Source organism: Puma concolor, chromosome D4 (genome assembly GCF_028749965.1).
Source record: "Puma concolor isolate L17-30 chromosome D4, mPumCon1.1.hap2, whole genome shotgun sequence".
Classification (NCBI taxonomy): domain Eukaryota; kingdom Metazoa; phylum Chordata; class Mammalia; order Carnivora; family Felidae; genus Puma; species Puma concolor.
The window spans coordinates 46,875,799-46,890,501 of record NC_141679.1 but is presented as its reverse complement, the minus strand read 5'-3'; the positions used below and the strand labels follow the sequence as shown (position 1 = coordinate 46,890,501).

At 37.6% G+C, this 14,703-nt stretch overlaps 1 long non-coding RNA gene across 1 annotated transcript in view; it reads right to left on the bottom strand.

The window, feature by feature from the left end:
* Positions 1-14,703, bottom strand: part of LOC147574858 (uncharacterized) — a 153,139-nt gene that overhangs the window by 25,767 nt on the left and 112,669 nt on the right. The window contains exon 11 of the long non-coding RNA XR_015243576.1: positions 12,896-13,181. This is a non-coding gene — a long non-coding RNA (uncharacterized LOC147574858). The remainder of the gene's footprint in view (positions 1-12,895; positions 13,182-14,703) is intronic.

Here is a 14,703-nt window from a genome sequence, read left to right as displayed (position 1 = left end):
TCAACATCCCCATCAGTTATAAATGGAAATAAAAATGTCTTTGTGGGGCGCCTGGGTGGCTCAGTCGGTTAAGTGTCCGACTTGAGCTCAGGTCATGACCTCACGGCTCATGTGTTCGAGCCCCGGGTCGGGCTCTGTGCTGACAGCTCAGAGCCTGGAGGCTGCTTCTGTTTCTGTGTCTTCCTCTCTCTCTGCCCCTCCCCCACTCACACTCTGTCTCTCTCCTCAAAAATAAATAAACAATTAAAAAAAATTTTTTTAATGTATTTGTATAACTGTTGCCAATGTCAATCTGCAAAAAAGTACCATCCCCAGAATTGGCCCTACTGTGCTATATTCGGTAAAGTGTTCCTTATTGCTAGAGCAGGGAGCAAAGTTTGGGAGGACCATTAAGATGAGATGGACTGCTGTAGATCTCTTGTATTCTTCCAATTTTTTTCTTTTCCCCCGCTATAGATTTCAGATGGGAGGTAGTACAGAAACATATTATTACAGAAAATGAAACCTCTTACTTATGAAAATCTTTCATCACTTCAAAACCGATATGAGACTTCCTCCATATGGCCGAGCGGACTCTGTCCCAGAGTCTTTAGTTGGCCTGTTTTAGTGGTGATATGCAAACACAATGGGACTTGAGGCCATCAGGTTTCTTTGACTCTAACACATCCTCACGGTCCTTACCCATCTCTGAACTTCTGGCTCTGTGACCCATTCCCATCCTTGGCTGCCGCACCACCATAGGTCTTAATGTTTATAAGGTTTTCCCCTTCTGCAGTTTCCCCCCAAAGGCCTTGATTTACCATGCTTTCGGTTATTCCCTTTTGCCTTAACTTTAGCTCCAATGCGTTCTACATGCCCGCCTCCAAGTTTTTTTTAGCTTTCCTACTTCCCTGCCCCTCCTCCAGCCACTCAAACCACAACCCAATATAACTCAACATAAGTATCTGATGCTCCCAGGGCTACGGGCTTGTGATATCGCATCTACCAGCCCTAAGCACTTGATTCTCACAACATGTCGCTTTGAAAAGTATTATAAAAGATATGCTGATAATACGTATTCTCTTGGGGTGTTTTGACCATCACCTTGGTCAGAAGGAAAGGATGTGGGCTTCATGTACAGTTGTGGGAAAAATGACACATATATTTTGAAAGTAGGACTTTCCTCATACTCGCTCAATGCAGATACTGCTTCCTGGTAATAAGGAAAATGAGTAAAAACTTAAACTTGAGGCTAAAACCAAAAGCTTCATTTGAGTCAGTATTTTCTAATTTGCCAGAAACCAATCTTACACCAGAAAAGTGGACCAGATTGAAAAAGAACTTTACTTTGAATTTCACTTAATGTCCCTCAGTGTGCATTTAAACATTGTGTAACTGAAAATATTTTCTTTTCAACTCTTCATCTATTCCATGAAACACCTTTTTACTGTGGACTACTCTAGTCAATACAACCAACATTGCCTAGGCATTGGTTATGTTCAAAATACTGAAAATATAAATGTGTCATAATAATCAGAGCTCAGTTATTGAGTGCCTACTCTGTGCACGGCAAGTGTCGTGTATTATTTAACCCTAATGGCAAAAGTCTGAGGCAGAGGGCCTATTCTTTTCAACTACTAAACTGAAAATTCCTTCTCAAGCTAAAAACTTTAGAGATCGAAGTTTAGAGAGAGTCTAAAGTATTATCAAAAAAATGAATTACATTTTTATTTTTTTTTTAATTTTTTTTTAACGTTTTTATTTTATTTTTGAGACAGAGAGAGACAGAGCATGAACAGGGGAGGGGCAGAGAGAGAGGGAGACACAGAATCGGAAGCAGGCTTCAGGCTCTGAGCCATCAGCCCAGAGCCCGATGCGGGGCTCGAACTCACGGACTGTGAGATCGTGACCTGAGCTGAAGTCGGACGCTTAACCGACTGAGCCACCCAGGCGCCCCAAAATGAGTTACATTTTTAAACGAAAAAATGACATAAGAAACACATACAGGCTGGAGGCAAAGGTACTGAAGACCATCTCCCACTTATGCAGAGTTTGAGTTCACAATGGGCCTTACCATTGACGTCCTACTATAAGAGTTTCATTGTTTGTTAGCATTTCTTCCAGGAGATGGGAAGGTGTAGGGATAAGAGGAGAAAGGAGAGAAAAATAGAATTAAATTTTTTCAGCTGCTCTGGGGAGAAGTTGGTTAAGGGATAATTGGAAATGACTGGTTTGGTCAAGATTTTGAATTCACCATAATCTCCAAGATCCAGATATATATATATAATATACATATATATATATATATATATATATATATATATATATATATATATATATACATATACAACCTATATATATATACACACACACACCTATATATATATATATACACACCTATATATATATATATATATACACACACACACCTATATATATATATACCTATATATATATATATACACACACACCTATATATATATACACCTATATATATATACTTATATATATATCAAAGTTGGAAATTAAGCTAGAAAGCATTCACTTTTGGCCACCTATAAAAACTAAAGGCTTTCTCTACATTATCCCATTTAGTAATTACAACTATACGATGTAGTAGGTTTTCACATTCCTATTTTATAGATAAGGAAACCAAGTCCCACAAAGATAAAGTGATGTGTTGACGCATCAAAATTGTGATATCTCGGGGGTGGGTAGCTGAGAAGCCTCGAGGAAAAATTGAGTTTTGAGCTCAGGTAGGTATGAGTTCAAATTAGAGCTCTGATACATTCTCGCTATGTAACCTTGGACCAATTCCTTAACCTGTCTGAACTTCTGTTAACTATAAAATGGAGAGAATAATGCCTATTACATAGAAATACTGTAATAATTAAATGAGGTAATATATGTGAGGTAGATGATAGTTCTTCAAATGATAGTTTGAAATGATAGTACAGATTATATTTCTTCAGATTCCTACCCAATGTGATTAATGTAATAAAGGGAGAATCGAGGTCTGTCTCACTTGGGCCACGAACTTCCCCCAAATGGCAGTCGCTGTGCCCTAGAGTCAAAATGTAGAGAATGACAGAAAATAGGATGAAGTATATATGAGGTATGGCCAAAATAAGGAGGGCCAGAGAGAGCTATTCATATTGAATGATACCATATCAAAGTTTCTTTCATTTCAAACAACGTAAACCATATTTTGAAAGGAATTTATTGGAAATATCTGGGATGAAGTACCTCACAAAACCAAAAAGAAAAAAAAGAAAAAAATGAGACTTCTCACACAATGACTGCCTCACCAGCCATAAAGGCAGGTTGGATAATCTCTTCAGATACTGCATGGCAATGAAGCCTCCAATCATTTTCCCTTCTTAAGACATTCCCTAGGATACAGGATCCTGGGAGAGAGTGTCAGCCTATGTTGGGTCACATACCTGCTCCTTGGTTAGTCACCTTGAGTGGTAGTCTGGTACACTTCAAATGACAGGTCCTAATTGGGAAGGCATGATTCACCAGGGAAAATTGGGGCCCTGTTAGAGAAGGAGTATGGACAGGTGAAAACAACTGGGTCTACAACAAAGTATATGTGGGTGGTGTGAGAAAACGCACAGGAGGAAACCTCTTTTATATCATTGATCAAAATGTTTTACAAATGTTCCTTTACCTGGGGGTTCCATGACAGTGTGGACTTCTTGAGGGCTAGGGGCTACTTTGAATATTTGTCCTCAGTGTTGGTCACACAGAGAGCTCTCAATAAATCTTAGACTCACAGAAATTTCCTAATTCACCGCACAAGTGTCACCATGGAACCATTATTGGTTGGATCCCATAAACAAAGGAAGAATATTCATTTACACAAATGCTGCATATAGATGAGTAATAGTCAGGATGAGAGGATGAATCTAAATAAATTTGCTAAAAATTATAATAAAGTTAATAAATAATTTAATAACAAATTAGTTAAAAGTTCACATTTCATTCTCTAGAATTTGTGAGTAATATAAGTGAGAAAGACTGGGGCTCCTGGGTAGCTCAGTTGATTAAACGTCTAACTTCGGCTCAGGTCATAATCTCACGTTTCATGAGTTCGGGTCCCGTGTTCAGCTCTGTGCTGACACCTGGGAGCCTGGAGCTTGCTTTGGATTCTGTGTCTCCCTCTCTCTCTGCCCCTTCCCCCCTCACACTCTGTCTCTCTCTCCCTCAAAAAATAAATAAACATTAAAAATGTTTTTAATATATATATGAGAAAGAAAAAGATCTTAAAAGTCTGGTAACCAACAATAACAACTTTTGTTGTGTACGTTGATATGCACAATAAATTTATTCCTGGCTAGTTTTAAAAAAAAGTTGAAATTTCATTTAAAGAACGAATGTGATGCATCCAGAAAGAGGCTGTTCCTTTACTTCCATCCAGGGAGAGGTGATGACATCCTTTATCAACTACCACTCCCCAACAATCTGCAACTCTGGGTTGTTTTCTCACAGGAGCATGTGTGTATATTGATTTTCTCACACCTCTTGCCCATTCCCCTTAGTGAGTAAGACGATATTTCAGAGGGTTAGAGACATAGTTTAAAATGTTGGGATGCAGTCTAAAACATGGGCCTTAAAACTATATGGTTCATGTGGGAATCCAACTCATGTTTATTGGCCTTGGACACTAGTAACTGATAATAAATGACTTGCCTTTGGGGATGTTTGTTTTTTAAAACCCGATAGGAATGAGTTTTAGAGTCAGAGTTTAAATGAAAATTTATAAATACTATCGGAAATTGTTATGATTATTTTTATTTCAAATAATCACAAAGTGATCTTTAACTTTCATGTAATTAAATAATGAGTCCATTTTTCTAAGAAAGTAGAATTTTTTCTTGTCAACTTTAGATGATCCGTATTGAGTGTGGGACCATTATAGGTTGGTGTATTTAGCATCATGGCTCCAAAATGTATAGGAAAAGACTTTAAAAACTAGAAAGCAGGAAGAAAACTCTCCCTTTTCTGCCATCAAACAAGATTGTTAGCAAGCTTCCAGAATCCATCCCAATACCCCTTTTCTTCTTTCTTCTTTCCACCTGGTCATTGGGGTTTGAAACACTGCCTTGTAAAAAGAAAAGACTGTTCATTAGAAATGGAGGCATTCCTTTTTTCTAAGTGGAAAATCTCAATTAATCTACAAACCATCAATTTAATGGGGTTCCACAATATGTCAACAGTGAAGCTAAAGGGTATTTAGCCGTTATCACAAAGTTGTGAATGAAAGGATCGTGTGATAATTGGAAAAAAAAAAAAGGGAAGTGTTCAAATAATGGTACTTGTCACCTTGAATTTCGGGGCGGGGGGGCAGTTATAAAATGCTCTTGCTACTTTATGCCTCCCTTCAAGTGTGAAGCAGGTAAGGAGAGGGGCCCTCTTTCTTACTGATTGCAGCCCTAAAGTAGAAATGGTCAATTGACTTTGCTTAAACTAACAAAGTCACCTCTCAACTAAGGGTAACATCATAAATTCTTTCTGTCAGCAATGGTTAATTTTAATGTGTCAATCTGGGTAGGGTGTGGTCTCCAGCTGTTTGGCCAACCACCAATCCAGATGTGATACTGTGAAGCTATTTCTTAGATGTGATTAATGTTTAATCAGTAGACTTTGAGTAAAGCAGATTACCCTCCATGATGTGGGTGAGTTTTGTCCAATCAGTTGAAGGCCTTAAAAGCAAGGACTGAGGTTTGGGGATATATATAGAAACATATGCTATTGATCTGTGTCTCTGGAGAACCCTGACTTCTACAACATCTTAGAGTGTTTTCAAGGTTTTCAGAAGTGCAAAGTAAGTGACTCTCCTTTTAACATTTAAAATAGTTTGAATAGATGATTTTCTTCTGATTTCATATTTTATAAATCTATAAATAGTGCCACATTTTCTCTCACTTCCTTGTTTAAAACCCACAAATGGCTTCCCAGCCCCCCCCCCCCAATCCTTAGCATGGTCTACAAGACCCTGTGCAACCTGCCTCAGATAAAAGGTTCATCTAAGAAGATTACTGGCACGAGGTATGTGCCCAAATCACTTCTTCCTGTTGGGTATGAACAATCAGTGGAACAAGGGATGCCTCAGTCTGTTCCTAGTGAGCACAGAATTAGAGCACTTAGGCATAGATGCTCTTAATAGCCTCAGTGGAATATCTGAGTGGATTGTCCTATCACTTGCTAGAGATTTCTGTCCAGACAGTAGGGGCCTGGCCTCAGACACAGACTGCTGTCTACTCTGAGAACTGCTAACTGCCCAGTGACAAGGCTTTACTCATGGGCACTCATTTCTCCGGACTCCATGTCCGTAACTCTTATCGGTTTTGACAATACAACATTCCTATAGGTGGGTTGCAATACTACTGTCCTGTTTTCCTAGGGTACACATGCTGACCACTTTGATGGAAACTGAGAAACATCCTAGTGCCTATTAATTAATGGAAAGGACATCTTTGTCTCATTAGCAGCACATTTAAAAATCTATCTCTTAGGTTATTGCCACGGAAGTTACCTTACATCTACTTTGGATCTGTTTTTATTTTCTTCAGTTTGAGTGAGAAATGTTTTCTAACACAGTCCTTATGTAATCTGAGGGTATTGTTCCCTTGTGGGATTTAGAGCGCCCTGTGCACTGATTAGGTGGTCTCATTCCTGAGTAATATGGCCATGTGGTTTGTCCCTATCTTTGAGTCATTCAGCACCCTGTCCTAAACCTGTCTAATAACACTCTGTTGTCAAAATATTGGAAGAACTTAGATTATTCCATTCAAACCCCTCAATAAGCATGGTGCAGTGCTTACTTTTTGGGAGATATGCTGATAAAATGTCCCATAACAGAAGCAGAGATCTATAGAAATTTCTGAATAAAAACTAGTAATAAAATGAATGTGTGGAAAGTTGCAACTACACCCACAGCCACCAGGGCTGCTACCATATCTCAGGGCTATACCACACACACACACACACACACACACACACACACACACACACACACACCCTCACCATCACCACCATCACACCAACAACAAAAAAGGATAAGGAAAAGGGACAAATATCACATAATCTTAATCAATTATAATCACAGGAGGAAACCCTGACCTAATTAAGCAAAATCTGAATTGTGTGGCTGTAAGTGTTAAATGTATCAACAGAAGGAAGAAGGACCTTGAAAAAGAGAAGTAAAAAAGCAAGAAGTGGTCAGTGTATCTCATGTATCATCCAAGGGGAAGTACCTTGAATCTTGAGCTTGGAAATTCCATTTTTCTAGGCAGATAATAAAGGCAATAGCTTCCACCCATATAGTTCCTACCCTGTGCCAGGCAAAATTCTAAGCAATATGCATTTACTAACCCATTTACTATGCATAGCAGCCCATACGTAAGTACTGCTCTTCTCCCCGTTTTCAGAAAAGGAAAACTGAGGCACAAAAGATTTATTTATTTCACTGGCTCAAAACCAAGAGTAGAGCTAGACTTGAATCTAGATAACCTGTCCCCAGGATCAGTTCTCCAATATTAGAAGAGTAAAACTGGAAAAGACTGCTTCCCTTTCTACTTAGGAAGCAAGAAGAGAAAAGTAGCATTTGTTGGGCAACTGCTAATTTCTTAAGATCATGCCCGGAGTTTTATATACATTACGTTGGAAACAACCACATGAATGAAACCATCTGCTCCCTATTTTATAGAGGTAAAATCTAAGCCTCAGAGAGGTCCCTGGAGAATCAAGTACTTTCTCGGGATTACCAAGAACTTGTCAAAATCAAAGCCAGTATTGGTTTCCTTTCATTCATCTTGAAACTAAGCAACAAACACGTTTAGAATATATTAAACGGACCCTGGCAAGAACAGACTTTGGCTCATCTGTTTTTCTGTTATGGACCAGTTGATAACACACACACACACACACACACACACACACACACACAGGAGAACAACAAAAACAGGAAGTTTTAGTTCGGCTGTCTCCTGAATTGGTCAAATTTTGTCGAGCATGGCTTAATTTAGTAGATTCCATTCTACTGACTATGTGTTGTGTTTAATGAAAAAGATGTCTCAGAATCTGCAGAATTGAGCACATTTTAAATCACTCCAATTGTTTGGTTAACAGCACAAAAACTTGTTTAGGTGTAGGAAAGAGATATAATCAAAGTTACAATAGAAGTCAAAGCTGGAGCCAGGATTAGCATCCCATGAATCTCTTCAAGTATAACGACTTATCCAGCGACATTTCTTTTAAACAAATTTACATTTTCTTTTATTTTTTTTTAATTTTTTTTAACGTTTATTTATTTTTGAGACAGAGAGAGAAAGAGCATGAAGGGGGGAAGGGTCAGAGAGAGAGAGGGAGACACAGAATCCGAAACAGGCTCCAGGCTCTGAGCTGTCAGCACAGAGCCCCATGCGGGCCTTGAACTCACGAACCTCAAGATCATGACCTGAGCCCAAGTCGGACACTTAACCGACTGAGCCACCCAGGTGCCCCTACATTTTCTTTTAGGATAAAAGTAGTGGATCTTCTAGAAGGGTCTATGGAAAATAAAGATAAAACTTGCAAGACTCTAAAACTCACTATCCTATGGTGATCATGCTAATATCTGAGGCAGAGATGGTATTTTATGATGCATTCATTTTAGGTAATATTTAGATCACACCACCATATATACATTTCTGGATCTTTTTCAGTTAATATTTTATTCAGAATATTGTCCTATGTTATTAAATATTTTTTGAAATTTAAAGACTGCACAATATTTATAGCATAGATATACCATAGGATATCTTCCACTGTTGGACCTTTATGTTGTTACCAGCTTGCACTGTAATGAACCAATGTGGATAAAGGTAGCAGGGGCATTGACACATTCCTCTGAAAATTGATAAATAAGGGAAAGAATCCAGATGTCTTTCCAGCATGAACTGTTTCAGAGTAATCAAACTGTTGGAGAGGGAGTGTTTCTGTATAAAAAGTTTCCAGTTAATGCAAGAGGTAGAATTAGAAAAATACCATTTTGTAAATTCTAATGAAATAATGGATCTAGGCAATAGTCATTAATAAATGTTATAACTAAAAATTATATAAAAAGTCAATAGGGACTTTGATAAAAGAGGGCTCATCAGAACCTACAAATCTTAGCGTCACTGAAAGTGGGGCAACCAGAAATTATGTGCATGCTGTTATAATATAACAGGAAGTACAAAACACCACACATACAGTATTCTTGCCAAAAAATAAAACTGAAAATGAGCCTGTCTGTAATCAAGCCTCATTCTAAGTACTAGTTTACAGGAAATAAGAAAGAAAAAGAAAAACATTAAATGATACCATGAGGCAGACATCAGCTAAATCTAGAATGTATGACATTCTACAGGACAAATGACCTAGTTTATTTATCAAATAAATAACAGGAGAAAGAGAAAGGGGAAGGAACTGTTATACATTAACTTAAGAGACGTAATATCAACATGTGCAATGTGCAGACCTTTTTGAGATTCTAATGTGAGCAAAGCAATTATTAAAAGACATTCTTTAGTCAATGAAGAAATGTGAACATCAATCTGTTTAATACCCTAAACTTAATAGCAGCCTTTGAACTTTTTAAAGCTTTTATCATACAGAAGTTTTCACAAATAAAATAAGAGGTGTTGCATTCGCTTTTAGCATAGTCCTGGAGACAGAAAGCACACAGAAACAGATGAAATAAGAGTGGAGAAATATTAATAATTTCTGAAGTCAGGTAGTGGCTACATAGAGACTGACTGTCATATTCTCTCTACTTTCATATTAGTGCAAAATTTTCCATATAAAAAGCTTTCCTAAAATACAGAAATAAAATTCTTTGCATATATATAACACATATATATGCGCACACACACACACATACACATAAAGCGCTATATATATATCATTTATATATACATTGATATATATATATTTCTGTGATATATATATATATATATATACATTATATGTTTGAATTTTTTACTAAAACCACAGAGTATATTCCCAGAAAGAGAATTATGAGGTCAGAAGGTACAAATTTATTTGAAGTTTTTAAAAAAAATTTTTAAGTGCTTTTTGGAAGGTTTGTGCCAACTTATAACCCAACCAATATGTGTCCATCTCATGAGACCATTACCAAAATGGAATATATATTTTGAAACATTCATTCTATTTTGGTAGAGAAAGGCTATCTTGTTTGAATTGATGCTTTTCTTAGAAAATGAGTTGAAATCTTTTCATTAAAATTAGTCACTTATATGTTGTCTTCACTGAATTTTTCTGGTTATACTTTTTATCTATTTTTTATTTCAGTCTTAGTGATTTTTGTCTTTGATCTGTAAGAACTTTTTATATATTAAAAAGGACTGCCTTTCTTAGTCTGATGTCAAATATTTTCCCATTTGTTGATTGATTTTCATTTTGTTTATTTATGACTATTCAAAAATCAATTTTTATGTACTCAAATCTATAGACATTTGTGCTTTCATTGTTTTTATGCTTAAAAATTCCTGTTCTCTCCTTAGATGAGGTAAATATTCATGTTCTTCTACTTTTTTAAATGATTGTTTGCATTAAAAAAAATTTTTTTAATGTTTATTTATTTTTGAGAGAGAGAAAGACAGAGCATGAGCTCTGAGCAGAGAGAGTGGGAGACACAAATAATCTGAAGCAAGCTCCAGGCTCTGAGCTGTCAGCACAGAGCCCAACATGGGGCTCGAACTCATGAACCATGAGATCATGACCTGAGCCGAAGCCAGAGGCTTAACCTACTGAGCCACCCACATGCCCCTTAAATGACTATTTACATTTTAACCCATCTGGATTTCATCTTGGTGTGTGGTTTATGGTGTCAACTGGGATCTTTATTATTTTTCAAATAGTAAGGCAATCATTTTTCTGTTTCCTTTTTAAGGTTTAAAATACTTCCTGGCACATCATAAAGTTCTCAATATACTCTTGTATATTTCTGACCTTCTCAATAACAAGGCACCCTCTTACTAGTGAATTTTGTGCCTACACCATATGATTAGGATTCTGTACCTGGTGAATAGAAATATTTGCAAGTGGCATATCCAACAAAGGGTTAATATCCAAAATATATAAAGAACTGATACATCTCAGCATCAAAAAACCTAAATAACCCAATTTCAAGAGGGGCAGAAGACATGAACAGAAATTTCTCCAAAGAACATCCAGATGGCCAATAGACATGTGAAAAGATGCTCAACTTCACTCATTATCAGGGAAATGCAGGCCAAAACCACAATGAGATATCCTATCATACCTATCAGAATGGCTAATGCCAAAATACATAAGAAACAACAAATGTTGGCAGGGATGTGGAGAAAAAGGAAAACTTGTGCACTGTTGGCGGGAATGCAAACTGGTGCAGCCAGTGTGGAAAACAGTATGGAGGCGCCTCAAAAAATTAAAATTAATCACCATATGATCCAGTAATTCCACCATGGGGTATACACCCAAAGAACATGAAAACATTAAGTTGAAAAGATATTTGCACCCCTGTTTACTGCAGCGTTATTTATAATAGTCAAATTATGGAAGCAACCCAGTGTCCATTAATAGAGAGGAATAGATAAAGAAGATGTGGTAGATATGTTTAATGGAAGATTACTCAGCCATAAAAAGGAATGAAATCTTGCCATCTGCAACAACATGGATGGAGGGGGAGGGTATAATGCTAAGTGAAACACGTCAGTCAGAGGAAGACAAATGCCGTATGATTTCACCCCTATGCGGAATTTAAGAAACAAAAATAAACAAAGGAAAAAAAGGCACAAGTAAAAAACCCGACTCTTAACTAGGTGGGTGGGGAGATGGGTGAAACAGGTGGAGGAAGAGTACACATACCGTGATGAGCACTGAGTCATGTAGCGAAGTGTTGAATCACTAGATTTTACACCTGAAACTACCATAGCACCACATGTTAATTATACCGTAATTAGAATTTCAAAAATAAGAATAAAAAATAAAAATTACTCTTTTGAAAAAAGAGATAGGGTTGTTAAACTAGGATAGGAACTGAGAGAAACAAGGAGAGGGCAAGAGATTACTACAGCACGAACAACAGATTCATATCTATATCATCTATATCACTAGATACAGAATACCAAAAACAGCTATACAAAATGTGTGCTCTAAAACAGCAATGCCCCTAAGTTGGTGTCCACAGATTCAGAATGTGATTTTATTTATTTACTGGCTGTGTGTTCTTGGACAAAGTACTCAACTTCTCTGATACTTCACTGCAAAACCAAGATAATATCTATACCGTGAGGTTCTTACAAGGTTCAAATGTAGGTGAGAGATAGCTGAGAAATTCTTGTAAGACATAAAATGGTGTATTTTTTTATTTTTTAAACAGAAATGTTGTTAATGCCCAGGATACTATAAAATAAACCAACCGATTAATTGGGAAGATGCTAGAAATGTTTGCCATGTCTTTTTCAGTAATTTCTGTTGTAAAGATGTCCACTTTTGGGACAAATGGGTATTATGTAACCTGCCAGCTATGCTGAAGGGAGTTAAAAACACACACAAAACGTCTTGTTTAAGTTCCGGCATCATTAAGAGAATTAAAAATTTTGCAGTTGACTCCAATTCTATTTGGTCAACTTGGCTGAAGTGTATGATAGACTAAAATCTAACTTCATGACTCTGCATCTTTTGGCCACTACGAACATGGCTTCACCAGCACACTGAGGAACCGAGAATAGAAGAGAAAAAATCCCCACCAGAGCTGTAAACAGATGGAGCAGAAACAGAGTCATCCTTAAAAATACCTCAGCAAGTAAGCATTGTATGAACTCTCTTCTCTGCTATCAGAAGCTGTGATCTGTGCCTTTAAAAAGATGGAACCAGCACTCACCAGTGCAGCTAGGAGGACTGAAACACAGCTGAAAACACACTTGGGGAAGCAGCCAAGCTTCCAGCAGTAAGTAATCTCGAGTGCTTGCTTGCTTTCCCTCCTCCTGCTTTAGCAACTTTGCGGCTACCGAGGGCTGAGCACCCCGCCGTCCTTCTCCTTCTTGTCAATCCTCGGTTTTCCCCCATGCTGGCTTCTCTTCTCTTCTCTTCTGCCCATCTGGGTTCTGCCTCCTCACTGGCTTCCCAAACTTCTGCTGTCCTCACTCGGTGTGGCTGGCTTCCTCTCTCTGTCAACAAGCCCCAGCGTGGGGAACAGAAGGGGGAACAAATTTTCAATCAATATACTTGATGAGAAGAACTGAATTTCAAGTGAAGAAAGAAAAAAAAATGTGCTACTAAAATGGTAAAAGATGTCAGGCTCAAAATAGAAGACTGCAGCCTTAGGGCAACCACAGCCATAAAGTTACACAAAGGCTGAATCCTCGTGGAACATAGATTCCCTGACTGCTCACGTTTGCATTTCTCTTAGATCAAAGAAGTCTGAGTGGAAAGAATATATGTTGAAATGAAACAGGTACGAATAACTTCTCAGCCCAGCTTGGGTTCTTTCACTTTTAGTCATGAAATCTCCGGAGGGATTTATTAGTCTTTGCATGAAAGCAATTGAAAGAAGAAAAGAATAGCATAAAGGCTATATCTATATAAGAGTGTGAACTATCCTGGAAATCCGTATAAGATCCAATACTTAAATTTAATTCATCCAATGTGTTCCCTGTTGATCTAGATTCATACCTACATGCGTAAGATTGAGTTGAATGTAAACAAACTCATCCTTTGCATCCTACTGTAAAACCACCAAGCACAAACCAGAGCCCCAAAGTGACTACAGTCCAAACAAAGCCATACCCTTTCTCCTTAGACTTAAGTCTTGAAGTTAGAAGCACTTAATTATATTTCTTTCTAATTTCTCAAACTCCTATGAAATGCCTACCATGTGATGAAAAGCACAGCCAGGCATTTGCCCATACATTTTCTCACTTAAACCACATAAGAACCGTAGCATTCTTATTTTGAATTCACAGAAGAATATAAAGCTGAGACAGATCAGGCAGCTGTAATGAGCAGAACGAAAATGTTAGCTCAGGTCCTCTGATTCTAAGATCTTTGCATAGCTTAGCTTTCCTTTCCTAAAATCCTTGCTAAATTTAGTCAGTAACTGGGTATAACGTTTTCTCACCATTAATAATAGCAAACAGAGAAAGTATCATGATAGAGTGTGCTTTAAAGTGTAAAATTGTTTTCCCTTCTATTTAATATTGGATTGAGGATTTTCGAGTAGAAAAAAAGACCAAAATCCAATCATTCTCATTAACATGTAAAAACAGAGTGAAGGCAAAAACCCAGACTCTAAAGATAAACAGAAATTCCTGAGAACAAACTCTGGCTCTGTGTGTACTTACTATCTCTGTTTCTCTGGGTAAGTCACTTCACCTCTCAGAACCTTGGCTTCCTCATCGACAACATGAAAATATAATTCCCGCAGAGTGGTGAATCAAGGATTAAATCAAATATCACATAATTACCATAATATGTATCCAAAAAATCATAGCTGGTAAAGTATACTTTCAGGCTTTTAGGAGCAAATTAACTGATTTGCAGGAGGAAGATGAATCAAATTAAAAAGGGGCGGCGCTTGGGTGGCACACTCAGGTGAGTGTGGGACTCTTGATTTCAGCTTAGTCATGATCCCAGCACATCATGAGATCGAGCCCCAGGTCAGGCTCCATGCTGAGTGTGAAACCTGCTTAA